General features: G+C 45.4%; 13 non-coding genes and 4 pseudogenes across 13 annotated transcripts; all 17 read left to right on the top strand.

Moving 5' to 3' along the window:
- Positions 1–2,107: 2,107 nt before the first annotated feature.
- Positions 2,108–2,226, top strand: LOC142994383 (5S ribosomal RNA; annotated as a pseudogene).
- Positions 2,227–2,692: 466 nt separating this feature from the next.
- LOC142994431 (5S ribosomal RNA) lies at positions 2,693–2,811 on the top strand. Its single transcript, XR_012961374.1, has one exon. It is a non-coding gene; the product is annotated as a 5S ribosomal RNA (ribosomal RNA).
- Positions 2,812–3,271: 460 nt separating this feature from the next.
- LOC142994456 (5S ribosomal RNA) lies at positions 3,272–3,390 on the top strand. The gene has a single exon (XR_012961399.1). It is a non-coding gene; the product is annotated as a 5S ribosomal RNA (ribosomal RNA).
- Positions 3,391–3,853: 463 nt separating this feature from the next.
- LOC142994441 (5S ribosomal RNA) lies at positions 3,854–3,972 on the top strand. Its single transcript, XR_012961384.1, has one exon. It is a non-coding gene; the product is annotated as a 5S ribosomal RNA (ribosomal RNA).
- A 6,403-nt stretch (positions 3,973–10,375) lies between these two features.
- Positions 10,376–10,494, top strand: LOC142994412 (5S ribosomal RNA). Its single transcript, XR_012961355.1, has one exon. It is a non-coding gene; the product is annotated as a 5S ribosomal RNA (ribosomal RNA).
- A 245-nt stretch (positions 10,495–10,739) lies between these two features.
- Positions 10,740–10,868, top strand: LOC142994393 (5S ribosomal RNA; annotated as a pseudogene).
- A 245-nt stretch (positions 10,869–11,113) lies between these two features.
- On the top strand, positions 11,114–11,232 carry LOC142994428 (5S ribosomal RNA). Its single transcript, XR_012961371.1, has one exon. It is a non-coding gene; the product is annotated as a 5S ribosomal RNA (ribosomal RNA).
- Positions 11,233–11,482: 250 nt separating this feature from the next.
- LOC142994424 (5S ribosomal RNA) lies at positions 11,483–11,601 on the top strand. Its single transcript, XR_012961367.1, has one exon. It is a non-coding gene; the product is annotated as a 5S ribosomal RNA (ribosomal RNA).
- A 445-nt stretch (positions 11,602–12,046) lies between these two features.
- Positions 12,047–12,165, top strand: LOC142994409 (5S ribosomal RNA; annotated as a pseudogene).
- Positions 12,166–12,622: 457 nt separating this feature from the next.
- On the top strand, positions 12,623–12,741 carry LOC142994426 (5S ribosomal RNA). Its single transcript, XR_012961369.1, has one exon. It is a non-coding gene; the product is annotated as a 5S ribosomal RNA (ribosomal RNA).
- A 3,051-nt stretch (positions 12,742–15,792) lies between these two features.
- On the top strand, positions 15,793–15,911 carry LOC142994421 (5S ribosomal RNA). The gene has a single exon (XR_012961364.1). It is a non-coding gene; the product is annotated as a 5S ribosomal RNA (ribosomal RNA).
- A 245-nt stretch (positions 15,912–16,156) lies between these two features.
- Positions 16,157–16,276, top strand: LOC142994442 (5S ribosomal RNA). Its single transcript, XR_012961385.1, has one exon. It is a non-coding gene; the product is annotated as a 5S ribosomal RNA (ribosomal RNA).
- Positions 16,277–16,723: 447 nt separating this feature from the next.
- On the top strand, positions 16,724–16,842 carry LOC142994455 (5S ribosomal RNA). The gene has a single exon (XR_012961398.1). It is a non-coding gene; the product is annotated as a 5S ribosomal RNA (ribosomal RNA).
- Positions 16,843–17,308: 466 nt separating this feature from the next.
- On the top strand, positions 17,309–17,427 carry LOC142994406 (5S ribosomal RNA; annotated as a pseudogene).
- A 6,630-nt stretch (positions 17,428–24,057) lies between these two features.
- Positions 24,058–24,176, top strand: LOC142994410 (5S ribosomal RNA). The gene has a single exon (XR_012961354.1). It is a non-coding gene; the product is annotated as a 5S ribosomal RNA (ribosomal RNA).
- Positions 24,177–24,421: 245 nt separating this feature from the next.
- On the top strand, positions 24,422–24,540 carry LOC142994448 (5S ribosomal RNA). Its single transcript, XR_012961391.1, has one exon. It is a non-coding gene; the product is annotated as a 5S ribosomal RNA (ribosomal RNA).
- A 445-nt stretch (positions 24,541–24,985) lies between these two features.
- On the top strand, positions 24,986–25,104 carry LOC142994427 (5S ribosomal RNA). Its single transcript, XR_012961370.1, has one exon. It is a non-coding gene; the product is annotated as a 5S ribosomal RNA (ribosomal RNA).
- The last annotated feature ends 1,920 nt before the right edge of the window (positions 25,105–27,024 follow it).

The following is a 27,024-nucleotide window of genomic DNA, read 5'->3' as shown; positions in this document are numbered from 1 at the left end:
ACACACGAAATGCGTCAGTGGCTGCATTTAATATCCCTCAAAGATAAAAGGGTGACAGAGGTCATTAGGCCACATGGCCCCATGCGTCGGCTCTGTGCCAACGGAGAAGGGCTAGCGCCGTACAATGGGGAGTTCATCCGGAGAGCGGTGGAGTTCTATGATGCCGTAGAGGCAGAAAAGGCGGCGGAGTAGATAGAAACTTACAGTCAATGGCGGAGATGGAGATGAATGTATGATCAAGATTGTTATAATACTAAGACTTTAAAAGGACTCAGTCCTACTGATAGTCGCCAGAGTTGTTTTACTTTGTTAATCAAAGGCATTATCCTCTTACAGGATGTGTTTAAGCTACAACCCAGGCATGAAAGTAATAGGAGATTGACCTGTGGTGAGAGGGGAGTAGGAGCAGGCTGGGAGGAACCCCATATTATGGCTGCCCCAAGGCAGATATATTTTTTGTACTATGTTAAAACAAAAAGAAAATCCTTCTATAAACAAATCCTAAAGAGGCAGTGCTCCTCACAAGTCGCACCGAAAGGATTACTCCTTTCCGAACGCCCCACAGAGTCAACTGGTCAACAGTGGATATGGGATGATGCTTTTTGGAATGGGTAAAGCTCAATATATACCTGCATATATATATATATATCGGTAGCAGTAGGTCACTAATCATAGAGCGCATGAGCACTTATGTTACCCAGATATATCATTGTGTTATTTTGTCATATGTTGCCCACATATACCATTGCGGTTACTTATGTTACTTCTGTTTATTTCTTTATGACTGGTTTGTTTTTGTTATGAGAAATGTGTACAATGAATGCTAGCTGGCCACCTGGAGAGGGTTTTACCTTGGCCAGATGTAATGGGAGGATGTTTCCCTCTCCATGTCGCTAGATTCAGCTGGAAGGCCAGACAAGGACGATCACTGCGTAGTCTCACATGGATTTAGTCCAGGAGGATAAGGGATGACAGTCGGTTGTGTTTTGCAGCTGAGTTGTCATCTGCTGCAGTGAACCTCATTGTCAGGAATTAGAAGAATCAGAGGGTGTTTGATTTCTTTATTATTCACATTGTATGTATTTTAGACTAGTCACTGTCACATTGCATGTATTTTAAGGTTTATCACCATCACTTTGCATGATTGCAGAAGGTATTTCCCATTTATCATTCATTGGGTGGTCCTTTCAGGACCAAAGGGGGGAATGTTGAGAATAATTGCTCTGAGCACAGTGCATGCACCTGGTGGGGTAGCACTGAGAGGGTGAAGTTGTAACTACATGTGTTGAGAACACCCGGCCTGATGTCATGTAGACGCCTGCTGCACCTGTTGTGTGAGAATGAATGGGTGCTGACGGATAGCTCGAGGTTGTGCTGTCACACCCCAGTAGGCACACAGTAACACTGCGATGGGAAGATTACTAGCAAACTCAGCCCCAGACCAACCAATAGGAAGAGTCCCAAGAAAGGCGAATCAGGGCCAAGGGGAAGGAAGGCGATGCCATTACTGTTTTTAGGGTTTGCAAGACTGCTTTACACGATTAAGATCAAACGAGTAATCATAATAGTGGCATATACCTATAAATTTAGGATAAAGGGGAAGGGCCTGGGGCGTGGAAAACCCAGGTCCAGAATAGTATATAAGGAGAAGACAAAGAGACACAAGCCAGAGCAACCCCGGGGTTTTCCTCTCACTTGTTTCATTTGTACCTTGCTGCAAATAAACATTTTACTTGGATCTGAAGACTGGTTTCCTCAACTGCTTTTAGACTATAGCTGAAGACAAGTTTTTTACTAGCCAGAACCTTGAAGACTGATTAGAAGTGAACTATTGACGTACTATTGCCACGTCACCGTAAGCATTTTGGCCCTCTGAGCAGCAGGCCTCACCTAATCCTCCTCCCTCATGTTTCACTCCCTCTGTCAACACGCAATTTCCCTCGGGAGAATAAAGTTGTATCTTATCTTATCTGAAATGTTAGTGTTCTTCTGATGAAGGCATCATGTAAATTGTGATATACACGAACTTGAGTGTAGTCATGTGTACACGGTGACTTGAACTTGGTCTGTCTCACCTATAAAGAGCCTCTGTGTGGCTGCTCTCCTATTTTACGGCCATACCACTCTGAACACGCCCGATCTCGTCTGATCTCAGAAGCTAAGCAGCGTTGGACCAGGTTTGTACTTGGATGGGAGACCGCCTGGGAATACCCGGTGCCGTTAGCATTTTGGCCCTCTGAGCAGCAGGCCTCACCGGGTCCTCCTCCCTCATGTTTCACTCCCTCTGTAAACACGCAATTTCCCTCGGGAGAATAAAGTTGTATCTTATCTTATCTTATATGAAAGCATACATTCAGAAAATGAGTATTGCACATGGTCATAATATGAGAAGATTGAATGCACATGAGAAGTGAAGTACACGAGCCACTGTGTGACGATGATGATGATGATGATGATGATGATGATGATGATGATGAAAGTGAGCGTCAGAGATGTAAGTGGTCCCTCTGTATGTTCTATGTAATGATTATCAGTTTCATTAGGTAAGACTTCATTATCCAGAAATGTGTGTTTCTGATGAAGGCATCATGTAAATTGTGATATACATGAACTTGAGTGTAGTCATGTGTACACGGTGACTTGAACTGGGTCTGTCTCACCTATAAAGAGCCTCTGTGTGGCTGCTGTCCTCGTTTACGGCCATACCACTCTGAACACGCCCGATCTGGTCTGATCTCTGAAGCTAAGCAGTGTCGGGCCAGGTTAGTACTTGGATGGGAGACCGCCTGGGAATACCTGGTGCCGTAAGCATATTGGCCCTCTGAGCAGCAGGCCTCACCTGGTCCTCCTCCCTCATGTTTCACTCCCTCTGCTAATACGCAAGTTCCCTCGGGAGAATAAAGTTGTATCTTATCTTATCTTATATGAAAGCATACATTCAGAAAATGAGTATTGCACATGGTCATAATATGAGAAGATTGAATGCACATGAGAAGTGAAGTACACCAGCCACTGTGTGACGATGATGATGATGATGATGATGATGATGATGATGAAAGTGAGCGTCAGAAATGTTAGTGGTCCCTCTTTATGTTCTATGTGATGATTATCAGTTTCATTAGGTAAGACTTCATTATCCAGAAATGTGTGTTTCTGATGAAGGCATCATGTAAATTGTGATATACATGAACTTGAGTGTAGTCATGTGTACACGGTGACTTGAACTGGGTCTGTCTCACCTATAAAGAGCCTCTGTGTGGCTGCTCTCCTCGTTTACGGCCATACCACTCTGAACACGCCTGATCTCGTCTGATCTCGGAAGCTAAGCAGCGTCGGGCCAGGTTAGTACTTGGATGGGCGACCGCCTGGGAATACCCGGTGCCGTAAGCATTTTGGCCCTCTGAGCAGCAGGCCTCACCTGGTCCTCCTCCCTCATGTTTCACTCCCTCTGTGAACACGCAAGTTCCCTCGGGAGAATAAAGTTGTATCTTATCTTATCTTATATGAAAGCATACATTCAGAACATGAGTATTGCACATGGGCATAATATGAGAAGATTGAATGCACATGAGAAGTGAAGTACACGAGCCACTGTGTGACGATGATGATGATGATGATGATGATGATGATGATGATGAAAGTGAGCGTCAGAGATGTTAGTGGTCCCTCTTAATGTTCTATGTGATGATTATCAGATCCATTAGGTAAGACTTCATTATCCAGAAACGTGTGTTTCTGATGAAGGCATCATGTAAATTGTGATATACATGAACTTGAGTGTAGTCATGTGTACACGGTGACTTGAACTGGGTCTGTCTCACCTATAAAGAGCCTCTGTGTGGCTGCTCTCCTCGTTTACGGCCATACCACTCTGAACACGCCCGATCTCGTCTGATCTCGGAAGCTAATCAGCGTCCGGCCAGGTTAGTACTTGGATGGGAGACCGCCTGGGAATACCCGGTGCCGTAAGCATTTTGGCCCTCTGAGCAGCAGGCCTCACCTGGTCCTCCTCCCTCATGTTTCACTCCCTCTGTCAACACGCAATTTCCCTCGGGAGAATAAAGTTGTGTCTTATCTTATTTGAAATGTTAGTGTTCTTCTGATGAAGGCATCATGTAAATTGTGATATACATGAACTTGAGTGTAGTCATGTGTACACGGTGACTTGAACTGGGTCTGTCTCACCTATAAAGAGACTCTGTGTGGCTGCTCTTCTTGTTTACAGCCATACCACTCTGAACACGGATGTAAGAGGAGGTGTGTGTGAGCTCCAGGCGTGCGTGTATTTTAACTGATCCTGTGCGGCAATTTTGATTTTGAGTTTGAACTGTGGCGTTTCTTTAAGCCCAGATTTTCCGTTTCTTTGATAGCTCGGTTTTTGGAGCCACCCCCAGCAGTTTTGACTGTCTGGGGGACACTTTAAGTTATTTGTTTGTTTGGTTTGTGTTTTCCTGATGGAAAATAGTTTATACTGTGCTCCAAGTATGGTGAGAACCAGAGGAAAGGGAGCCAGAGTCGCTGCACCGGGCCCGGACCGGACGGCCGAGGCAAGCGAGCCGATGGTGAAAGACTATCGGGCGTACAGGACCGTGGACGGTCAGAATATGACGGGAGAAATGGAGGACACACGTGCGGTGACAGCTCCTGACGTAGCCGAAAATGCGGAAGGAGGAAGAGGGCAGGAGAGAGAAATCATCAGAGAGGAAGAGATACGGATTATTAAGGATAAAGCTGAAGAGTTTCAGCAAAATTTAACGCTCGCCCTGGAGCTGATTGGAGAAGATAAAGTGACCGCAATGGAGCTGATCCAGGCAATACAAGACACTTGTGGGAAAATCATCGCCTGCCGGTACACGGGCAGAAATAAATATGAGATCACAATGAATCACCCGAAGGGGAAAGAAAGACTATTGGACGGCATAAAAATTGGACAGACCGCGATCATGTCCAAGGAGTTATGTAATGATGAGCTGGTGGTCTCGTTTCTGGGGCTGCCGGCGTATATCACGGACAGCGTCATTCTGGGCAAGCTGAACAGCTGGGGAGTGAGTGCAGTATCCCCGATCATCAGGAGAATGTGGCCGGGAACTAGAATTGCTGACGGAACAAGATACGTGAAAGTTAAATTCACGGAGACGGTCCAATCACTTCCATATTCGACCAAGTTTGAGACGGCTTTTGGAGCAGAGTTCTTCAGAGTTTTGCACGACAAACAGGTGAAAGTGTGCAGACAGTGCATACAGACTGGTCATATCCTGAGGGACTGTCCAGATTTCCTTTGTAGAAAATGTGGAGAGCAGGGGCACTATGCAAGGGAGTGCATGGGCAGAGGGAACAAATGCCAGAGCTGCAAAAAGGAGAGCAGCAGATGTGTTTGTGAAGACGTTGATCATGCTCCAGGGACGGGAGGAAAGCAACGTGAGGAGCAGGAAGAATCGAGAGAGAATATCTCTGAGAGGGAGGAGACCGAGAAGGATCGTGCGGAGGGGCAAGCGGAGAAAGGAAGAGACATACTGGAGTCGGACGGAGAGCAAGGAATGGAGGTGAGAGGATCGACAGCTGAGGTGCCGGGACATGGAGACGCAGCAGAGGGGCAGAGTGTGAATACATCGGAGAGAAAGGAGAGGAAGGTGAAAATTGTTCAACTTCAGCGGCCCCCAGAATCAGACTCAGAGATATGCTTGACGGGGTCTCAAGAGTCGGGGAACTCGGAGTCTGATATGGACCTCGGAAACAGCCAGGAGCTGGGGAAGAGAAGACTGCAATGGATGCTGAAGACAAGGGGATCAAAAAGAGGAAAAAGTAAGACGTGAACTGTAGCATAAAGATGATGGGCCTGATTTATCTCTATGTATTTACAATGTTAAAAATACTATCGCAAAACACAAACGGCTTAAGATGTATTAACAAGATGCGAGATGTTTTAAGGGTGGATACTTTTGACATCCTCTGTGTACAAGAGACTAAGTGGACAAGGGAGTGGAGAAGCTATCTGAGGGATACATGGGCTGGAAAAGTGTGGGCAAACAACGGTGTAAATGGACGAGCCGGAGTCGCTATTTTTGCTAAAGGAGATAAGATCAAAAATGTTAAGGAAATAGTGAAGGATGATGAGGGAAGGGTGATCGGTATTGAATTTATTTACAGGAATGTGCTTTACAAACTTTTGAATATTTATGCACCGAATGAGGACAACAAGCGTGGAATTTTCTTTGATCAACTAAAACCGCATTTGGGAGGGAACATTTGTGTAGTGGGGGATTTTAACTGTGCACTTACGAGATTGGATATATCAAGCAACAATACATACAAAAGTGATATAAGTAGGAAATCGCTAAATGAGCTTTTTGACTATTTCAACCTGGTAGATCTGTGGAGGGTGCGCAATATGGGAGAAAGGGGCTTTTCCAGACGACAGACGGTTCTGGGGAAACTTAAACAGTCCAGGATTGACTTATGTCTATTAGCATCTGGGCTGGAAAAAAAGATTTCAAAATGCTGGTATGAGTTCACAGGGTTTAGCGATCATGCAAGGTTATGGGTGGAGCTGGGGGAGAAAGAGCACAAAGGTGGAGGGTTATGGTGTTTAAATAACAGTGTTTTGCTGGATGGAAAATATAGGGAGAAAGTTGAAAATCTACTGAAAGAAAGAAAAAGAGAACTGCAGGGTGAGGGTTATATAAATATGGGGGAGTGGTGGGAGGAGGTGAAATTGCACATCAAAAAAGTGACAATAAACTATTGTAAAAATAAAATGGAGAAGGAAAGAAGGACTGAGTATAGTTTAAGAGACCAGATTAATAAAGAGCTGGAAAGGTCGATTGCAGAGGAAAACTTCAACAATCTAAAATATCTCATGCTGAGAAAACAATTAGATGAGCTTGAGAAGAAACGGAGCAGAGGGGCAGCTATCAGATCGAGGATGAAGGATATTTTAGAAGGGGAAAAGAATACAAGTTTCTTTTTAGGGCTTGAAAAAAGACAGCAAAAGAAAGCTCATCTGCAAAACCTGAAAAATGAAGAGGGTAAGACAATGGAGAAGACAGAGGAAATGCTGGAGGTGGCTCATAAACATTTTAAAACACTTTTTTCAAAGATGGAGGTAAACTCTACAGACCACAGTGTTTTTGAAGGGATAGAAAAAAAATTAGGGGAAGATGACAGAGCAGACTGTGATAAAAACATAACAGAGGAAGAATTGGAAAGAGCAATAAATGGTTTGAAAAAGAACAAAAGTCCAGGGCTGGATGGGTTATCGGGGGAATTTTACATCACCTTTAAACAGGTGATGAAGCCAATTCTCCTGAGAATCTTTCAATGCATGGAGCGGGAGGGGAAAGCATCTGGGGACTTCTTCACGGGGCTAATCCGAGTGGTGTATAAGAATAAGGGTGACAAAGGTGATTTGGGGAATTATAGGCCAATTAGTCTGCTAAATACAGATTATAAAATACTGGCTAAAATCCTGGCAAACAGATTGAAGGAGGTGATAGGCACAGTGGTGAATCCCTGTCAGTGTTATGGTGTGGTAGGGAGAGACATTAGTGACATCATCTTATCGATCCAGGACATCTTTGACAAAATGAATCAGAAGGGAGGGCTGTACATAGGGGTTGATTTAGAGAAGGCGTTTGATAGGGTGGATCATGATTTTTTGTTTAAAACACTGGAAAAGATGGGTTTCGGGGAAGGTTTCACTAAATGGATTAGGTTAATATATAGGAATGCCATCAGTAGGGTGAAAATAAACGGGAGGTTAACTGAGAGCTTCGCTCTGGAGAGGTCAATCAGGCAAGGATGCCCGCTTTCAGCTATGTTATACTCCATAGCGGCAGAACCCTTGTCTGCCCTCATTAGGAGGGACCCAGGGATTTTGGGGATTGAAATGGAAGATAAAACGGACACGAAAATCTACCAGTACGCAGATGACATAAGTATTACGGTTAGGGATGAGAAGAGTGTAGACAGGGTGCTGCAGCATGTAGAGTGCTATGAGAGGGCATCTGGGGCCAAAATCAATGGGGAAAAACCGAGCTAATGGGCTTTGGTGATGGTTTCGATTGTGTAAATAAATGGAATTTTGTAAAGAGAAATGAAATGGTGAAGGTTTTGGGTGTATACGTAGGTAAGAATCGAGATGCAGCAACAAAACAAACGTGGGGTGAAATAGAGGGAAAAATCCAAATGCGATTGGATTTCTGGTCCGGGAGGAAATTGAATCTAAGGGGTAAAGTGATAGTAACTAACGCCCTCCTCCTGTCCAAGTGTCAGTATGCGCTAAGAGTCTGTGAAATGCCGGACAGGGTAATAGGAAAGCTGAATGACATGATGAGTGCTTTCACCTGGAATAAAAAACAGCATTTGATAGCCAGGAAGGTGCTCATCAATGGGCAGAAGGAGGGCGGTTTGAAATTGGTGGACCTGAAAAGTAAAAAGCTTAGTGCACGGATTCGACTGTTAGGGAATTTTAGGGGAAACGCAAAGATTTACGCGTGGCAGAAGTGCCTCGACTCTTGCCTACAGGGGTGGGATAATAGAGGAGTGTTTAATCTATGTAGGGAAACGGAGCAAAGGGAAGGAGCACAGGTTAATGCATTTACAGGGGAAATACTTGAAGCGTGGAATATTTTACTGGGGGATTTAAAGTTTAGATGTGAGACTGCGGAGCAGGTGTTACACCAACCAGTTTTCAGAAATCCGGCAATAAGGTGTCAGGGGAAGGTATTTTCAGGGAGGTACTTGGAGGAACTAGGTTTAAATCAGGTGAAGCACTTTATCCAAAGAGGTGGTGGATTTCTGCAGGAGGAAGTAATCCAGGAGGTCAGGGGAAGATTAAGGAAAGTGAGACCAATAGAGATCAAAAGACTATGCCAGAGAATTTTAGAGGGGTTACCTCGTAGCTGGGTGGCGCTGGTGAAGGGGAGGAGGGCAGAGAAGGCTCTGGAGTTGGTCAGTTTCTCCCTCATCCAAGGAGGGAAAGAGCATGACATACGATCAGTTAACTCCAAGATACTATATAGAGTGTTTTTGGGAAAGGAAAAGAAGAAAGCGGCAGCTGAGGAAGTATGGCTAAGGCAGTTCCATGGGCTTAAGAGGGAGCACATTTGGTCAGATCTAAATGTGAAGTTCATTTCATCAGAGTGCTTTGATACAAATTTCAGGCTCAGACACAATAGAATATTTGTCAATTTGGTGCTAAACCAGATTAATAGACTCAACAGCAAGGTTTGTGATATATGTGAGGTGGAAGTGGAGACATTTAGGCACTTTATTTTTGAATGTAAGGAGTTAAAAGTGTTTTTTGAGAAACTGGACCAATGCTTTCAAAAATGTAGAGTCACAATCACGGAAAAGGAAAAATGGGAGAGGTTTTTTCTATTTGGGTATAAGGAAAGGAAAGCAGGGGTGAACAAATGGCTTATCAATTACATTCTGAGTTATGCCAAACATGTCATCAGACTTCGGAGAAACTATTCACATTTCGAGGACAAAAAAGTGAACATCTGGCGATTTTTCTGTAACTTTATGAAAAGGAATGTGAGTCTGCTGTGGGATGGTGGGGACAAGAATTTCAAACAAAAGGTGCTGGAAGATAACTGTCTATTTGTGTGTGGAAATCAGGGTGGGGTGCAAATGTCAATAGGTCAAGGGTGAGGGGTGATGGGTGAAGGAAAAAAAAAAAAAAAAAAAAAAAGATGTGATGAATGGTGTTATGGATTGTTGGAAATAATTTGATTTGATTTGAAATGACTTGTATTTACTTGTGTAAAATGTATTTGTAAAAATGTTTATTTTTTGATAATAAAAGAGAAAAAAAAAAAACACGCCCGATCTCGTCTGATCTCAGAAGCTAAGCAGCGTCGGGCCAGGTTAGTACTTGGATGGGAGACCGCCTAGGAATAACCGGTGCCGTAAGCTTTTTGGCCCTGTGAGCAGCAGGCCTCACCTGGTCCTCCTCCCTCATGTTTCACTCACTCTGTGAACATGCAAGTTCCCTCGGGAGAATAAAGTTGTATCTTATCTTATCTTATATGAAAGCATACATTCAGAAAATGAGTATTGCACATGGGCATAATATGAGAAGATTGAATGCACATGAGAAGTGAAGTACACGAGCCACTGTGTGACGATGATGATGATGATGATGATGATGATGATGAAAGTGAGCGTCAGAGATGTTAGTGGTCCCTCTTTATGTTCTATGTGATGATTATCAGTTTCATTAGGTAAGACTTCATTATCCAGAAATGTGTGTTTCTGATGAAGGCATCATGTAAATTGTGATATACATGAACTTGAGTGTAGTCATGTGTACACGGTGACTTGAACTGGGTCTGTCTCACCTATGAAGAGCCTCTGTGTGGCTGCTGTCCTCGTTTACGGCCATACCACTCTGAACACGCCCGATCTCGTCTGATCTCGGAAGCTAAGCAGCGTCGGGCCAGGTTAGTGCTTGGATGGGAGACCTCCTGGGAATACCCGGTGCCGTAAGCATTTTGGCCCTCTGAGCAGCAGGCCTCACCTGGTCTTCCTCCCTCATGTTTCACTCCCTCTGTCAACACGCAATTTCCCTAGGGAGAATAAAGTTGTATCTTATCTTATCTGAAATGTTAGTGTTCTTCTGATGAAGGCATCATGTAAACTGTGATATACATGAACTTGAGTGTAGTCATGCGTACACGGTGACTTGAACTGGGTCTGTCTCACCTATAAAGAGCCTCTGTGTGGCTGCTCTCCTCGTTTACGGCCATACCACTCTGAACACGCCTGATCTCATCTGATCTCGTCTGATCTCGGAAGCTAAGCAGCGTCGGGCCAGGATAGTACTTGGATGGGAGACCGCCTGGGAATACCCGGTGCAGTAAGCATTTTGGCCCTCTGAGCAGCAGGCCTCACCTGGTCCTCCTCCCTCATGTTTCACTCCCTCTGTGAACACGCAATTTCCCTCGGGAGAATAAAGTTGTATCTTATCTTATCAGAAATGTTAGTGTTCTTCTGATGAAGGCATCATGTAAATTGTGATATACATGAACTTGAGTGTAGTCATGTGTACACGGTGACTTGAACTGGGTCTGTCTCACCTATAAAGAGCCTCTGTGTGGCTGGTCTCCTCGTTTACGGCCATACCACTCTGAACACGCCCAGTCTCATCTGATCTCGGAAGCTAAGCAGTGTCGGGCCAGGTTAGTACTTCGATGGGAGACCGCCTGGGAATACCCGGTGCCGTAAGCATTTTGGCCCTCTGAGCAGCAGGCCTCACCTGGTCCTCCTCCCTCATGTTTCACTCCCTCTGTCAACATGCAATTTCCCTCGGGAGAATAAAGTTGTATCTTATCTTATCTTATCTGAAATGTTAGTGTTCTTCTGATGAAGGCATCATGTAAATTGTGATATACATGAACTTGAGTGTAGTCATGTGTACACGGTGACTTGAACTGGGTCTGTCTCACCTATAAAGAGCCTCTGTGTGGCTGCTCTCCTCGTTTACGGCCATACCACTCTGAACACGCCCGATCTCGTCTGATCTCGGAAGCTAAGCAGCGTCAGGCCAGATTAGTACTTGGATGGGAGACCGCCTGGGAATACCCGGTGCCGTAAGCATCTTGGCCCTCTGAGCCGCAGGCCTCACTTGGTCCTCCTCCCTCATGTTTCACTCCCTCTGTGAACACACAGTTTCCCTCGGGAGAATAAAGTTGCATCTTATCTAATCTTATATGAAAGCATACATTCAGAAAATGAGTATTGCACATGGTCATAATATGAGAAGATTGAATGCACATGAGAAGTGAAGTACAAGAGACACTGTGTGACGATGATGATGATGATGATGAAAGTGAGTGTCAGAGATGTTAGTGGTCCCTCGTTATGTTCTATGTGATGATTATCAGTTTCATTTGGTTAGACCTCATTATCCAGAAATGTGTTCTTCTGATGAAGGCATCATGTAAATTGTGATATACATGAACTTGAGTGTAGTCATGTGTACACGGTCACTTGAACTTGGTCTGTCTCACCTATAAAGAGCCTCTGTGTGGCTGCTCTCCTGTTTTACGGCCATACCACTCTGAACACGCCCAATCTCGTCTGATCTCAGAAGCTAAGCAGCGTTGGGCCATGTTTGTACTTGGATGGGAGACCGCCTGGGAATACCCGGTGCCGTTAGCATTTTGGCCCTCTGAGCAGCAGGCCTCACCTGGTCCTCCTCCCTCATGTTTCACTCCCTCTGTAAACACGCAATTTCCCTCGGGAGAATAAAGTTGTATCTTATCTTATCTTATATGAAAGCATACATTCAGAAAATGAGCATTGCACATGGTCATAATATGAGAAGATTGAATGCACATCAGAAGTGAAGTACACGAGCCACTGTGTGACGATGATGATGATGACGATGATGATGATGATGAAAGTGAGCGTCAGAGATGTTAGTGGTCCCTCTTTATGTTCTATATGATGATTATCAGTTTCATTAGGTAAGACTTCATTATCCAGAAATGTGTGTTTCTGATGAAGGCATCATGTAAATTGTGATATACATGAACTTGAGTGTAGTCATGTGTACACGGTGACTTGAACTGGGTCTGTCTCACCTATGAAGAGCCTCTGTGTGGCTGCTCTCCTCGTTTACGGCCATACCACTCTGAACACGCCCGATCTCGTCTGATCTCAGTAGCTAAGCAGCGTCGGGCCAGGTTAGTACTTGGATGGGAGACCGCCTGGGAATACCCGGTGCCGTAAGCATTTTGGCCCTCTGAGCAGCAGGCCTCACCTGGTCTTCCTCCCTCATGTTTCACTCCCTCTGTCAACACGCAATTTCCCTCGGGAGAATAAAGTTGTATCTTATCTTATCTTATATGAAAGCATACATTCAGAAAATGAGTATTGCACATGGGCATAATATGAGAAGATTGAATGCACATGAGAAGTGAAGTACACGAGCCACTGTGTGACGATGATGATGATGAAAGTGAGCGTCAGAGATGTAAGTGGTCCCTCTGTATGTTCTATGTGATGATTATCAGTTTCATTAGGTAAGACTTCATTATCCAGAAATGTGTGTTTCTGATGAAGGCATCATGTAAATTGTGATATTGTGGTGATTATACATAATTCCCCCTCGGACTATGGTGTGGGTAGGTGTGTTCCCCACGGTGGTTAAAAGGGCGAGGACTTCCGGTCCGTAGGTGTTGTTGTTCTGCTGTATTGATTGTACGAGACGAGTGAATCCGCATGTCTATAAAGTGGACGTTAAAACTCAATACGCCGCCTCCGACTCCCGTCCTTCGGCACTACACTGGTGACCCTGACGCGAGTCTCGACGAAGTTTCCGAGACTGGACTGAACATGGCCGTTTTTCTCAAATTGCCGGAGTTTTGGGAGACTTCCGCGGCGGCATGGTTCGCACAGACGGAAGCTCAATTCGCCCTCCGCGGGATAACGGATGACGACACACGCTATTTCCACGTCGTCTCCGCACTGGGGAGCTCTACAGCGGCCCGGACAGTGGGGTTTATTACTTCTCTTCCTGCCCTGGAGAAATATGCAGCATTCAAGACTCTCCTGCTCAAAACCTTCGAGCTGTCACGGCCGGAACGAGCCCGACGCCTGTTCGCTATTCACGGCCTCGGAGACAGTAAGCCCTCAGAGCACATGGAGATGATGCTGAACCTGCTAGGTAAAGAAGAGCCAAATTTCCTGTTCATGGAACTGTTCCTTCGGCACATGCCGCCACACGTGCAAACAGCCTTAACTAATACAACTATCACGGAGCCACGAGCTTTCGCCGAGGAGGCTGATCGCTTTTTCCTGGCTACCCAGCGCTTCGCCCCTGAGGTGCTAGCCCCGACGCGCAGCTACATGCCCCCCAGCAGAGGAATGCTAACTACAGGAGACCCTGTGACTGCTGACGGCCGCACAAATTCAGGCATGTGCTACTTCCATGCGCGTTTCGGCGCTAAAGCTAAGAGATGCCGGCCCCCTTGCAACTATGGACCGGCGGGAAACGACAGGGCCCACGTTCAGTTGTAGCCGTGAGCGTGGGTGCAACAAGCAGACTACTATTCATTAAGGACACCCTCTCCAGGCGTAACTTCCTCTGCGACACCGGAGCTAACAGTAGCGTTTTGCCGGCCACGAGGAGTGACACCGCCAGCGGAGGCTACGGACCCCCATTGACGTCTGCTAACGACACCCCTATCCGCACCTATGGCACAAAGACTGTGAACCTGTGTCTCGAGGGCCGGCAGTTTACGTGGGATTTTGTTATGGCCGACATTTCCTTCCCCATCCTCGTTGCGGATTTCCTGTGCGCTCACGGATTACTAGTGGACGTCAAGAACAGCCGCTTGGTAGACGCATTGACATTCTCCTCGCTTGCTTGTGTCCGCGGTGAGGCAACATACGGCGGACTCTCCAGCTCTCTTGCTGAGGGGGACAGATATCAACGCCTACTTGGTGAGTTTCCCAGCCTGACGAAGCCCACCTTTTCCGCCACTACCATCAAGCACGGGGTTGAACACCACATTGACACTAAGGGCCCCCCGGTCTACGCTAGGGCCCGGCGGCTCAATCCTGTCAGGCTGGCAGTCGCCAGGTCAGAGTTTGCCAACATGGAGTGCCTGGGCATTATCCACCGCTCTGACAGCCCATGGGCCTCACCCCTCCACATCGTCCCTAAACCAGATGGTGGTTGTCGTCCGTGCGGAGACTACCGCCGCCTTAACGACGCTACCACACCGGACCGCTACCCGGTCCCCCACATCCAGGATTTCTCCGCACATCTGGCTGGCAAACTGGTTTTCTCCAAAGTGGATCTGGTGCGGGGCTACCACCAAGTCCCGGTGCACCCTGCAGACATCCCCAAAACGGCGGTGGTCACGCCGTTCGGACTGTTTGAGTTCCTGCGGATGCCGTTTGGACTTAAGAACGCTGCACAGTCTTTCCAGCGGTTGATGGATTCGGCGCTAAGAGACATGCCGTTCATTTTCGTTTACCTAGACGATATTCTCGTTGCCAGCTCCTCGGAGGGAGAGCACCAAGTACACCTCCGGGATCTCTTCAAAAGGCTCGACCAGCACGGCTTGATTATCAACCCTGCGAAGTGCGTGTTCGGGTTGCCCTCCATCCAATTCCTCGGACATCTGGTGAGCAAAGAGGGGGCTGCCCCCCTCCCTGCAAAGGTGGAGGCTGTGTCCGCCTTTCCAAGACCGCACACAGCTCGTGCACTCCGGGAGTTTCTGGGGATGGTAACCTTTTATCACCGGTTCATCCGCCGGGCCGCCCACACTATGCGCCCGCTACACGAGGCTCTTAAGGGTAAGTCCCCCGGTCAGGCCGTCGACTGGACGGCTGAGAGGGATGCCGCGTTCGATGCCACCAAAGCCTCCCTGAGCCAAGCCACCATGCTGGCCCACCCGTCGCACAAGGCCCCCATCGCTATCACCACGGACGCGTCTGATTATGCTGTGGGAGAGGTGCACGAGCAATGGGTCGACGGCGCCTGGCAGCCACTCGTCTTTTTCAGCCGCCAGTTGACCCCCAGGGAGCGCAAGTACAGTGCGTTTGACAGAGAGCTCCTCGGCCTCTGGTTGGCAGCATTTCAGGTTCCTGCTTGAAGGTCGAGAGTTTACGGCATTCGTGGACCATAAGCCGCTCACGTTCTGCATGTCCAAGGTGGCCGAGCCTTGGTCGGCCCGCCAGCAGCGTCAGCTCTCCTTCATATCGGAATACACCACGGACAGCCGACACGTCGCCGGAAAGGACAACGTGGTGCCCTGTGTGGCTGCTGTCCTCGTTTACAGCCATACCACTCTGAACACGCCCGATCTCGTCTGATCTCGGAAGCTAAGCAGCGTCGGGCCAGGTTAGTACTTGGATGGGAGACCGCCTGGGAATACCCGGTGCCGTAAGCATTTTGGCCCTCTGAGCAGCAGGCCTCACCTAATCCTCCTCCCTCATGTTTCACTCCCTCTGTCAACACGCAATTTCCCTCGGGAGAATAAAGTTGTATCTTATCTTATCTGAAATGTTAGTGTTCTTCTGATGAAGGCATCATGTAAATTGTGATATACATGAACTTGAGTGTAGTCATGTGTACACGGTGACTTGAACTGGGTCCGTCTCACCTATGAAGAGCCTCTGTGTGGCTGCTCTCCTCGTTTACGGCCATACCACTCTGAACACGCCCGATCTCGTCTGATCTCGGAAGCTAAGCAGCGTCGGGCCAGGTAAGTACTTGGATCGGGAGACCGCCTGGGAATACCCGGTGCCGTAAGCATTTTGGCCCTCTGAGCAGCAGGCCTCACCTGGTCTTCCTTCCTCATGTTTCACTCCCTCTGTGAACACGCAAGATCCCTCGGGAGAATAAAGTTGTATCTTATATGAAAGCATACATTCAGAAAATGAGTATTGCACATGGGCATAATATGAGAAGATTGAATGCACATGAGAAGTGAAGTACACGAGCCACTGTGTGACGATGATGATTATGATGATGATGATGATGATTAAAGTGAGCGTCAGAGATGTTAGTTGTCCCTCTTTATCTTCTATGTGATGATTATCAGTTTCATTAGGTAAGACTTCATTATCCAGAAATGTGTGTTTCCGATGAAGGCCTCATGTAAATTGTGATATACATGAACATGAGTGTAGTCATGTGTACACGGTGACTAGAACTGGGTCTGTCTCACCTATAAAGAGCCTCTGTGAGGCTGCTCTCTTCGTTTACGGCCATACCACTCTGAACACGCCCGATCTTGTCTGATCTCGGAAGCTAAGCAGCGTCGGGCCAGGTTGGTACTTGGATGGGAGACCGCCTGGGAATACCCGGTGCAGTAAGCATTTTGGCCCTCTGAGCAGCAGGCCTCACCTGGTCCTCCTCCCTCATGTTTCACTCCCTCTGTGAACACGCAATTTCCCTCAGGAGAATAAAGTTGTATCCTATCTTATCTTATATGAAAGAAAACATTCAGAAAATGAGTATTGCACATGGTCATAATATGAGAAGATTGAATGCACATGAGAACTGAAGTACACGAGCCACTGCGTGACGATGATGATGATGATGATGATGATGATGATGATGATGATGAAAGTGAGCGTCAGAGATGTAAGTGGTCCCTCTGTATGTTCTATGTGATGATTATCAGTTTCATTAGGTAAGACTTCATTATCCAGAAATGTGTGTTTCTGATGAAGGCATCATGTAAATTGTGATATACATGAACTTGAGTGTAGTCATGTGTACACGGTGACTTGAACTGGGTCTGTCTCACCTATAAAGAGCCTCTGTGTGGCTGCTCTCCTTGTTTACGGCCATACCACTCTGAACACGCCCGATCTCGTCTGATCTCTGAAGCTATTTAGCGTCGGGCCAGGTTAGTACTTGGATGGGAGACCGCCTGGGAATACCCAGTGCCGTAAGCATTTTGGCCCTCTGAGCAGCAGGCCTCACCTGGTCCTCCTCCCTCATGTTTCACTCCCTCTGTCAACACGCAATGTCCCTCGGGAGAATAAAGTTCTATCTTATCTTATCTTATATGAAAGCATACATTCAGAAAATGAGTATTGCACATGGGCATAATATGAGATTATTGAATGCACATGAGGAGTGAAGTACACGAGCAACTGTGTGCGGATGATGATGATGATGATGATGATGATGATGATGAAAGTGAGCGTCAGAGATGTAAGTGGTCCCTCTGTATGTTCTATGTGATGATTATCAGTTTCATTAGGTAAGACTTCATTATCCAGAAATGTGTGTTTCTGATGAAGGCATCATGTAAATTGTGATATACATGAACTTGAGTGTAGTCATGTGTACACGGTGACTTGAACTGGGTCTGTCTCACCTATAAAGAGCCTCTGTGTGGCTGCTCTCCTCGTTTACGGCCATACCACTCTGAACACGGAAGTAAGAGGAGGTGTGTGTGAGCTCCAGGCGTGCGTGTATTTTGACTGATCCTGTGCGGCAATTTTGATTTTGAGTTTGAACTGTGGCGTTTCTTTAAGCCCAGATTTTTCGTTTCTTTGATAGCTCGGTTTTTGGAGCCACCCCCAGCAGTTTTGACTGTCTGGGGGACACTTTAAGTTATTTGTTTGTTTGGTTTGTGTTTTCCTGATGAAAAATAGTTTATACTGTGCTCCAAGTATGGTGAGAACCAGAGGAAAGGGAGCCAGAGTCGCTGCACCGGGCCCGGACCGGACGGCCGAGGCAAACGAGCCGATGGTGAAAGACGATCGGGCGTACAGGACCGTGGACGGTCAGAATATGACGGGAGAAATGGAGGACACACGTGCGGTGACAGCTCCTGACGTAGCCGAAAATGCGGAAGGAGGAAGAGGGCAGGAGAGAGAAATCATCAGAGAGGAAGAGATACGGATTATTAAGGATAAAGCTGAAGAGTTTCAGCAAAATTTAACGCTCGCCCTGGAGCTGATTGGAGAAGATAAAGTGACCGCAATGGAGCTGATCCAGGCAATACAAGACACTTGTGGGAAAATCATCGCCTGCCGGTACACGGGCAGAAATAAATATGAGATCACAATGAATCACCCGAAGGGGAAAGAAAGACTATTGGACGGCATAAAAATTGGACAGACCGCGATCATGTCCAAGGAGTTATGTAATGATGAGCTGGTGGTCTCGTTTCTGGGGCTGCCGGCGTATATCACGGACAGCGTCATTCTGGGCAAGCTGAACAGCTGGGGAGTGAGTGCAGTATCCCCGATCATCAGGAGAATGTGGCCGGGAACTAGAATTGCTGAGGGAACAAGATACGTGAAAGTTAAATTCACGGAGACGGTCCAATCACTTCCATATTCGACCAAGTTTGAGACGGCTTTTGGAGCAGAGTTCTTCAGAGTTTTGCACGACAAACAGGTGAAAGTGTGCAGACAGTGCATACAGACTGGTCATATCCTGAGGGACTGTCCAGATTTCCTTTGTAGAAAATGTGGAGAGCAGGGGCACTATGCAAGGGAGTGCATGGGCAGAGGGAACAAATGCCAGAGCTGCAAAAAGGAGAGCAGCAGATGTGTTTGTGAGGACGTTGATCATGCTCCAGGGACGGGAGGAAAGCAACGTGAGGAGCAGGAAGAATCGAGAGAGAATATCTCTGAGAGGGAGGAGACCGAGAAGGATCGTGCGGAGGGGGAAGCGGAGAAAGGAAGAGACATACTGGAGTCGGACGGAGAGCAAGGAATGGAGGTGAGAGGATCGACAGCTGAGGTGCCGGGACATGGAGACGCAGCAGAGGGGCAGAGTGTGAATACATCGGAGAGAAAGGAGAGGAAGGTGAAAATTGTTCAACTTCAGCGGCCCCCAGAATCAGACTCAGAGATATGCTTGACGGGGTCTCAAGAGTCGGGGAACTCGGAGTCTGATATGGACCTCGGAAACAGCCAGGAGCTGGGGAAGAGAAGACTGCAATGGATGCTGAAGACAAGGGGATCAAAAAGAGGAAAAAGTAAGACGTGAACTGTAGCATAAAGATGATGGGCCTGATTTATCTCTATGTATTTACAATGTTAAAAATACTATCGCAAAACACAAACGGCTTAAGATGTATTAACAAGATGCGAGATGTTTTAAGGGTGGATACTTTTGACATCCTCTGTGTACAAGAGACTAAGTGGACAAGGGAGTGGAGAAGCTATCTGAGGGATACATGGGCTGGAAAAGTGTGGGCAAACAACGGTGTAAATGGACGAGCCGGAGTCGCTATTTTTGCTAAAGGAGATAAGATCAAAAATGTTAAGGAAATAGTGAAGGATGATGAGGGAAGGGTGATCGGTATTGAATTTATTTACAGGAATGTGCTTTACAAACTTTTGAATATTTATGCACCGAATGAGGACAACAAGCGTGGAATTTTCTTTGATCAACTAAAACCGCATTTGGGAGGGAACATTTGTGTAGTGGGGGATTTTAACTGTGCACTTACGAGATTGGATATATCAAGCAACAATACATACAAAAGTGATATAAGTAGGAAATCGCTAAATGAGCTTTTTGACTATTTCAACCTGGTAGATCTGTGGAGGGTGCGCAATATGGGAGAAAGGGGCTTTTCCAGACGACAGACGGTTCTGGGGAAACTTAAACAGTCCAGGATTGACTTATGTCTATTAGCATCTGGGCTGGAAAAAAAGATTTCAAAATGCTGGTATGAGTTCACAGGGTTTAGCGATCATGCAAGGTTATGGGTGGAGCTGGGGGAGAAAGAGCACAAAGGTGGAGGGTTATGGTGTTTAAATAACAGTGTTTTGCTGGATGGAAAATATAGGGAGAAAGTTGAAAATCTACTGAAAGAAAGAAAAAGAGAACTGCAGGGTGAGGGTTGTATAAATATGGGGGAGTGGTGGGAGGAGGTGAAATTGCACATCAAAAAAGTGACAATAAACTATTGTAAAAATAAAATGGAGAAGGAAAGAAGAACTGAGTATAGTTTAAGAGACCAGATTAATAAAGAGCTGGAAAGGTCGATTGCAGAGGAAAACTTCAACAATCTAAAATATCTCATGCTGAGAAAACAATTAGATGAGCTTGAGAAGAAACGGAGCAGAGGGGCAGCTATCAGATCGAGGATGAAGGATATTTTAGAAGGGGAAAAGAATACAAGTTTCTTTTTAGGGCTTGAAAAAAGACAGCAAAAGAAAGCTCATCTGCAAAACCTGAAAAATGAAGAGGGTAAGACAATGGAGAAGACAGAGGAAATGCTGGAGGTGGCTCATAAACATTTTAAAACACTTTTTTCAAAGATGGAGGTAAACTCTACAGACCACAGTGTTTTTGAAGGGATAGAAAAAAAATTAGGGAAAGATGACAGAGCAGACTGTGATAAAAACATAACAGAGGAAGAATTGGAAAGAGCAATAAATGGTTTGAATAAGAACAAAAGTCCAGGGCTGGATGGGTTATCGGGGGAATTTTACATCACCTTTAAACAGGTGATGAAGCCAATTCTCCTGAGAATCTTTCAATGCATGGAGCGGGAGGGGAAAGCATCTGGGGACTTCTTCACGGGGCTAATCCGAGTGGTGTATAAGAATAAGGGTGACAAAGGTGATTTGGGGAATTATAGGCCAATTAGTCTGCTAAATACAGATTATAAAATACTGGCTAAAATCCTGGCAAACAGATTGAAGGTGGTGATAGGCACAGTGGTGAATCCCTGTCAGTGTTATGGTGTGGTAGGGAGAGTCATTAGTGACATCATCTTATCGATCCAGGACATCTTTGACAAAATGAATCAGAAGGGAGGGCTGTACATAGGGGTTGATTTAGAGAAGGCGTTTGATAGGGTGGATCATGATTTTTTGTTTAAAACACTGGAAAAGATGGGTTTCGGGGAAGGTTTCACTAAATGGATTAGGTTAATATATAGGAATGCCATCAGTAGGGTGAAAATAAACGGGAGGTTAACTGAGAGCTTCGCTCTGGAGAGGTCAATCAGGCAAGGATGCCCGCTTTCAGCTATGTTATACTCCATAGCGGCAGAACCCTTGTCTGCCCTCATTAGGAGGGACCCAGGGATTTTGGGGATTGAAATGGAAGATAAAACGGACACGAAAATCTACCAGTACGCAGATGACATAAGTATTACGGTTAGGGATGAGAGGAGTGTAGACAGGGTGCTGCAGCATGTAGAGTGCTATGAGAGGGCATCTGGGGCCAAAATCAATGGGGAAAAAACCGAGCTAATTGGCTTTGGTGATGGTTTCGATTGTGTAAATAAATGGAATTTTGTAAAGAGAAATGAAATGGTGAAGGTTTTGGGTGTATACGTAGGTAAGAATCGAGATGCAGCAACAAAACAAACGTGGGGTGAAATAGAGGGAAAAATCAAAATGCGATTGGATTTCTGGTCCGGGAGGAAATTGAATCTAAGGGGTAAAGTGATAGTAACTAACGCCCTCCTCCTGTCCAAGTGTCAGTATGCGCTAAGAGTCTGTGAAATGCCGGACAGGGTAATAGGAAAGCTGAATGACATGATGAGTGCTTTCACCTGGAATAAAAAACAGCATTTGATAGCCAGGAAGGTGCTCATCAATGGGCAGAAGGAGGGCGGTTTGAAATTGGTGGACCTGAAAAGTAAAAAGCTTAGTGCACGGATTCGACTGTTAGGGAAATTTATGGGAAACGCAAAGATTTACGCGTGGCAGAAGTGCCTCGACTCTTGCCTACAGGGGTGGGATAATAGAGGAGTGTTTAATCTATCTATCTATCTAAACGGAGCAAAGGGAAGGAGCACAGGTTAATGCATTTACAGGGGAAATACTTGAAGCGTGGAATATTTTACTGGGGGATTTAAAGTTTAGATGTGAGACTGCGGAGCAGGTGTTACACCAACCAGTTTTCAGAAATCCGGCAATAAGGTGTCAGGGGAAGGTATTTTCAGGGAGGTACTTGGAGGAACTAGGTTTAAATCAGGTGAAGCACTTTATCCAAAGAGGTGGTGGATTTCTGCAGGAGGAAGTAATCCAGGAGGTCAGGGGAAGATTAAGGAAAGTGAGACCAATAGAGATCAAAAGACTATGCCAGAGAATTTTTGAGGGGTTACCTCGTAGCTGGGTGGCGCTGGTGAAGGGGAGGAGGGCAGAGAAGGCTCTGGAGTTGGTCAGTTTCTCCCTCATCCAAGGAGGGAAAGAGCATGACATACGATCAGTTAACTCCAAGATACTATATAGAGTGTTTTTGGGAAAGGAAAAGAAGAAAGCGGCAGCTGAGGAAGTATGGCTAAGGCAGTTCCATGGGCTTAAGAGGGAGCACATTTGGTCAGATCTAAATGTGAAGTTCATTTCATCAGAGTGCTTTGATACAAATTTCAGGCTCAGACACAATAGAATATTTGTCAATTTGGTGCTAAACCAGATAAATAGACTCAACAGCAAGGTTTGTGATATATGTGAGGTGGAAGTGGAGACATTTAGGCACTTTATTTTTGAATGTAAGGACTTAAAAGTGTTTTTTGAGAAACTGGACCAATGCTTTCAAAAATGTAGAGTCACAATCACGGAAAAGGAAAAATGGGAGAGGTTTTTTCTATTTGGGTATAAGGAAAGGAAAGCAGGGGTGAACAAATGGCTTATCAATTACATTCTGAGTTATGCCAAACATGTCATCAGACTTCGGAGAAACTATTCACATTTCGAGGACAAAAAAGTGAACATCTGGAGATTTTTCTGTAACTTTATGAAAAGGAATGTGAGTCTGCTGTGGGATGGTGGGGACAAGAATTTCAAACAAAAGGTGCTGGAAGATAACTGTCTATTTGTGTGTGGAAATCAGGGTGGGGTGCAAATGTCAATAGGTCAAGGGTGAGGGGTGATGGGTGAAGGAAAAAAAAAAAAAAAAAAAAAAAAGATGTGATGAATGGTGTTATGGATTGTTGGAAATAATTTGATTTGATTTGAAATGACTTGTATTTACTTGTGTAAAATGTATTTGTAAAAATATTTATTTTTTGATAATAAAAGAGAAAAAAAAAAAACACGCCCGATCTCGTCTGATCTCAGAAGCTAAGCAGCGTCGGGCCAGGTTAGTACTTGGATGGGAGACCGCCTAGGAATAACCGGTGCCGTAAGCATTTTGGCCCTGTGAGCAGCAGGCCTCACCTGGTCCTCCTCCCTCATGTTTCACTCACTCTGTGAACATGCAAGTTCCCTCGGGAGAATAAAGTTGTATCTTATCTTATCTTATATGAAAGCATACATTCAGAAAATGAGTATTGCACATGGGCATAATATGAGAAGATTGAATGCACATGAGAAGTGAAGTACACGAGCCACTGTGTGACGATGATGATGATGATGATGATGATGATGATGATGATGAAAGTGAGCGTCAGAGATGTTAGTGGTCCCTCTTTATGTTCTATGTGATGATTATCAGTTTCATTAGGTAAGACTTCATTATCCAGAAATGTGTGTTTCTGATGAAGGCATCATGTAAATTGTGATATACATGAACTTGAGTGTAGTCATGTGTACACGGTGACTTGAACTGGGTCTGTCTCACCTATGAAGAGCCTCTGTGTGGCTGCTGTCCTCGTTTACGGCCATACCACTCTGAACACGCCCGATCTCGTCTGATCTCGGAAGCTAAGCAGCGTCGGGCCAGGTTAGTGCTTGGATGGGAGACCTCCTGGGAATACCCGGTGCCGTAAGCATTTTGGCCCTCTGAGCAGCAGGCCTCACCTGGTCTTCCTCCCTCATGTTTCACTCCCTCTGTCAACACGCAATTTCCCTAGGGAGAATAAAGTTGTATCTTATCTTATCTGAAATGTTAGTGTTCTTCTGATGAAGGCATCATGCAAACTGTGATATACATGAACTTGAGTGTAGTCATGCGTACACGGTGACTTGAACTGGGTCTGTCTCACCTATAAAGAGCCTCTGTGTGGCTGCTCTCCTCGTTTACGGCCATACCACTCTGAACACGCCTGATCTCGTCTGGTCTCGGAAGCTAAGCAGCGTCGGGCCAGGTTAGTACTTGGATGGAAGACCGCCTAGGAATACCCGGTGCCGTAAGCATTTTGGCCCTCTGAGCAGCAGGCCTCACCTGGTCCTCCTCCCTCATGTTTAACTCCCTCTGTGAACACGCAAGTTCCCTCGGGAGAATAAAGTTGTATCTTATCTTATCTTATATGAAAGCATACATTCAGAAAATGAGTATTGCACATGGGCATAATATGAGAAGATTGAATGCACATGAGGAGTGAAGTACACGAGCCACTGTGTGACAATGATGATGATGAGGATGAAAGTGAGCGTCAGTGATGTAAGTGGTCCCTCTGTATGTTCTATGTGATGATTACCAGTTTCTTTAGGTAAGACTTCATTATCCAGAAATGTGTGTTTCTGATGAAGGCATCATGTAAATTGTGATATATATGAACTTGAGTGTAGTCATGTGTACACGGTGACTTGAACTGGGTCTGTCTCACCTATAAAGAGCCTCTGAGTGGCTGCTTCCCTCGTTTACGGCCATACCACTCTGAACACGCCCGATCTCGTCTGATCTCGGAAGCTAAGCAGTGTCGGGCCAGGTTAGTACTTGGATGGGAGACCGCCTTGGAATACCCGGTGCAGTAAGCATTTTGGCCCTCTGAGCAGCAGGCCTCACCTGGTCCTCCTCCCTCATGTGTCACTCCCTGTGTCAACACCCAATGTCCCTCGGGAGAATAAAGTTGTATCTTATCTTATCTTATAAGAAAGCATACATTCAGAAAATGAGTATTGCACATGGGCATAATATGAGATGATTGAATGCACATGAGGAGTGAAGTACACGAGCCACTGTGTGACGATGATGATGATGATGATGATGATGATGATGATGATGAAAGTGCGCAGCATCCAGGCAGAAATGCCATCAATGTGTGTAAACTTGGGGCAAATTGGGGAATATTGAAAATTTTCTAAAAATGTTGACCCGGGTCATCAATTTTTGAAACTGGAGAAAACTTGAAAAGCCCATATCTGTGACAAGGAAGGAGATAGAGAGCTGAAATTTCAGGCGCAGCATCCAGGCAGAAATGCCATCAATGTTTGTAACTTTGGGGCAAATTGGGGAATATTGAAAATTTTCTAAAAATGTTGACCCGGGTCATCAATTTTTGAAACTGGAGAAAACTTGAAAAGCCCATATCTGTGACAAGGAAGGAGATAGAGAGCTAAAATTTCAGACGCAGCATCCAGACAGAAATGCCATCAATTTGTGTAAATTTGGGACAAATTGGGGAATATTGAAAATTTTCAAAAAATGTTGACCCGGGTCATCAATTTTTGAAACTGGAGAAAACTTGAAAAGCCCATATCTGTGACAAGGAAGGAGATAGAGAGCTACAATTTCAGACACAGCATCCAGGCAGAAATGCCATCAATGTGTGTAAATTTGGGGCAAATTGGGGAATATTGAAAATTTTCTAAAAATGTTGACCAGGGTCATCAATTTTTGAAACTGGAGAAAACTTGAAAAGCCCATATCTGTGACAAGGAAGGAGATAAAGAGCTGAAATTTCAGGCGCAGCATCCAAGCAGAAATGCCATCAATTTGTGTAAATTTAGGACAAATTGGGGAATATTGAAAATTTTCTAAAAATGTTGACCCTCGGGTCATCGATTCTTGTAACTAGAGAAAACTTGAAAAGCCCATGTCTGTGACAAGGATGGAGATAGAGAGCTACAATTTCAGACGCAGCATCCAGACAGAAATGCCATCAATGTGTGTAAATTTGGGACAAATTGGGGAATATTGAAAATTTTCAAAAAATGTTGACCCGGGTCATCAATTTTTGAAACTGGAGAAAACTTGAAAAGCCCATATCTGTGACAAGGAAGGAGATAGAGAGCTAAAATTTCAGGCACCGCATCCAGGCAGAAATGCCATCAATGTGTGTAAATTTGGGACAAATTGGGGAATATTGAAAATTTTGTAAAAAAGTTGACCCCCGGGTCATCGATTTTTGAAACTGGAGAGAACTTTAAAAGCCCATATCTGTGACAAGGAAGGAGATAGAGAGCTACAATTTCAGACACAGCATCCAGGCAGAAATGCCATCAATGTGTGTAAATTAGGGGCAAATTGGGGAATATTGAAAATTTTCTAAAAATCTTGACCAGGGTCATCAATTTTTGAAACTGGAGAAAACTTGAAAAGCCCATATCTGTGACAAGGAAGGAGATAAAGAGCTGAAATTTCAGGCGCAGCATCCAGGCAGAAATGCCATCAATTTGTGTAAATTTAGGACAAATTGGGGAATATTGAAAATTTGGGCAAAATGTTGAACCGCGGGTCATCGATTTTTGAAACTGGAGAAAACTTGAAAAGCCCATATCTGTGACAAGGAAGGAGATAGAGAGCTACAATTTCAGACGCAGCATCCAGGCAGAAATGCCATCAATGTGTGTAAATTTGGGGCAAATTGGGGAATATTGAAAATTTTGGAAAAAAGTTGACCCCCGGGTCATCGATTTTTGAAACTGGAGAAAACTTTAAAAGCCCATATCTGTGAC

This window comes from Genypterus blacodes, unplaced genomic scaffold (assembly GCF_046128005.1).
Source record: "Genypterus blacodes isolate CSIRO-AG114 ecotype Tasmania unplaced genomic scaffold, CSIRO-AGI_Gbla_v1 ptg000029l_1, whole genome shotgun sequence".
In the NCBI taxonomy this organism is placed as follows: domain Eukaryota; kingdom Metazoa; phylum Chordata; class Actinopteri; order Ophidiiformes; family Ophidiidae; genus Genypterus; species Genypterus blacodes.
Note: the sequence above shows the minus strand (reverse complement) of the source record. Positions and strands in the feature narration are given on the sequence as shown.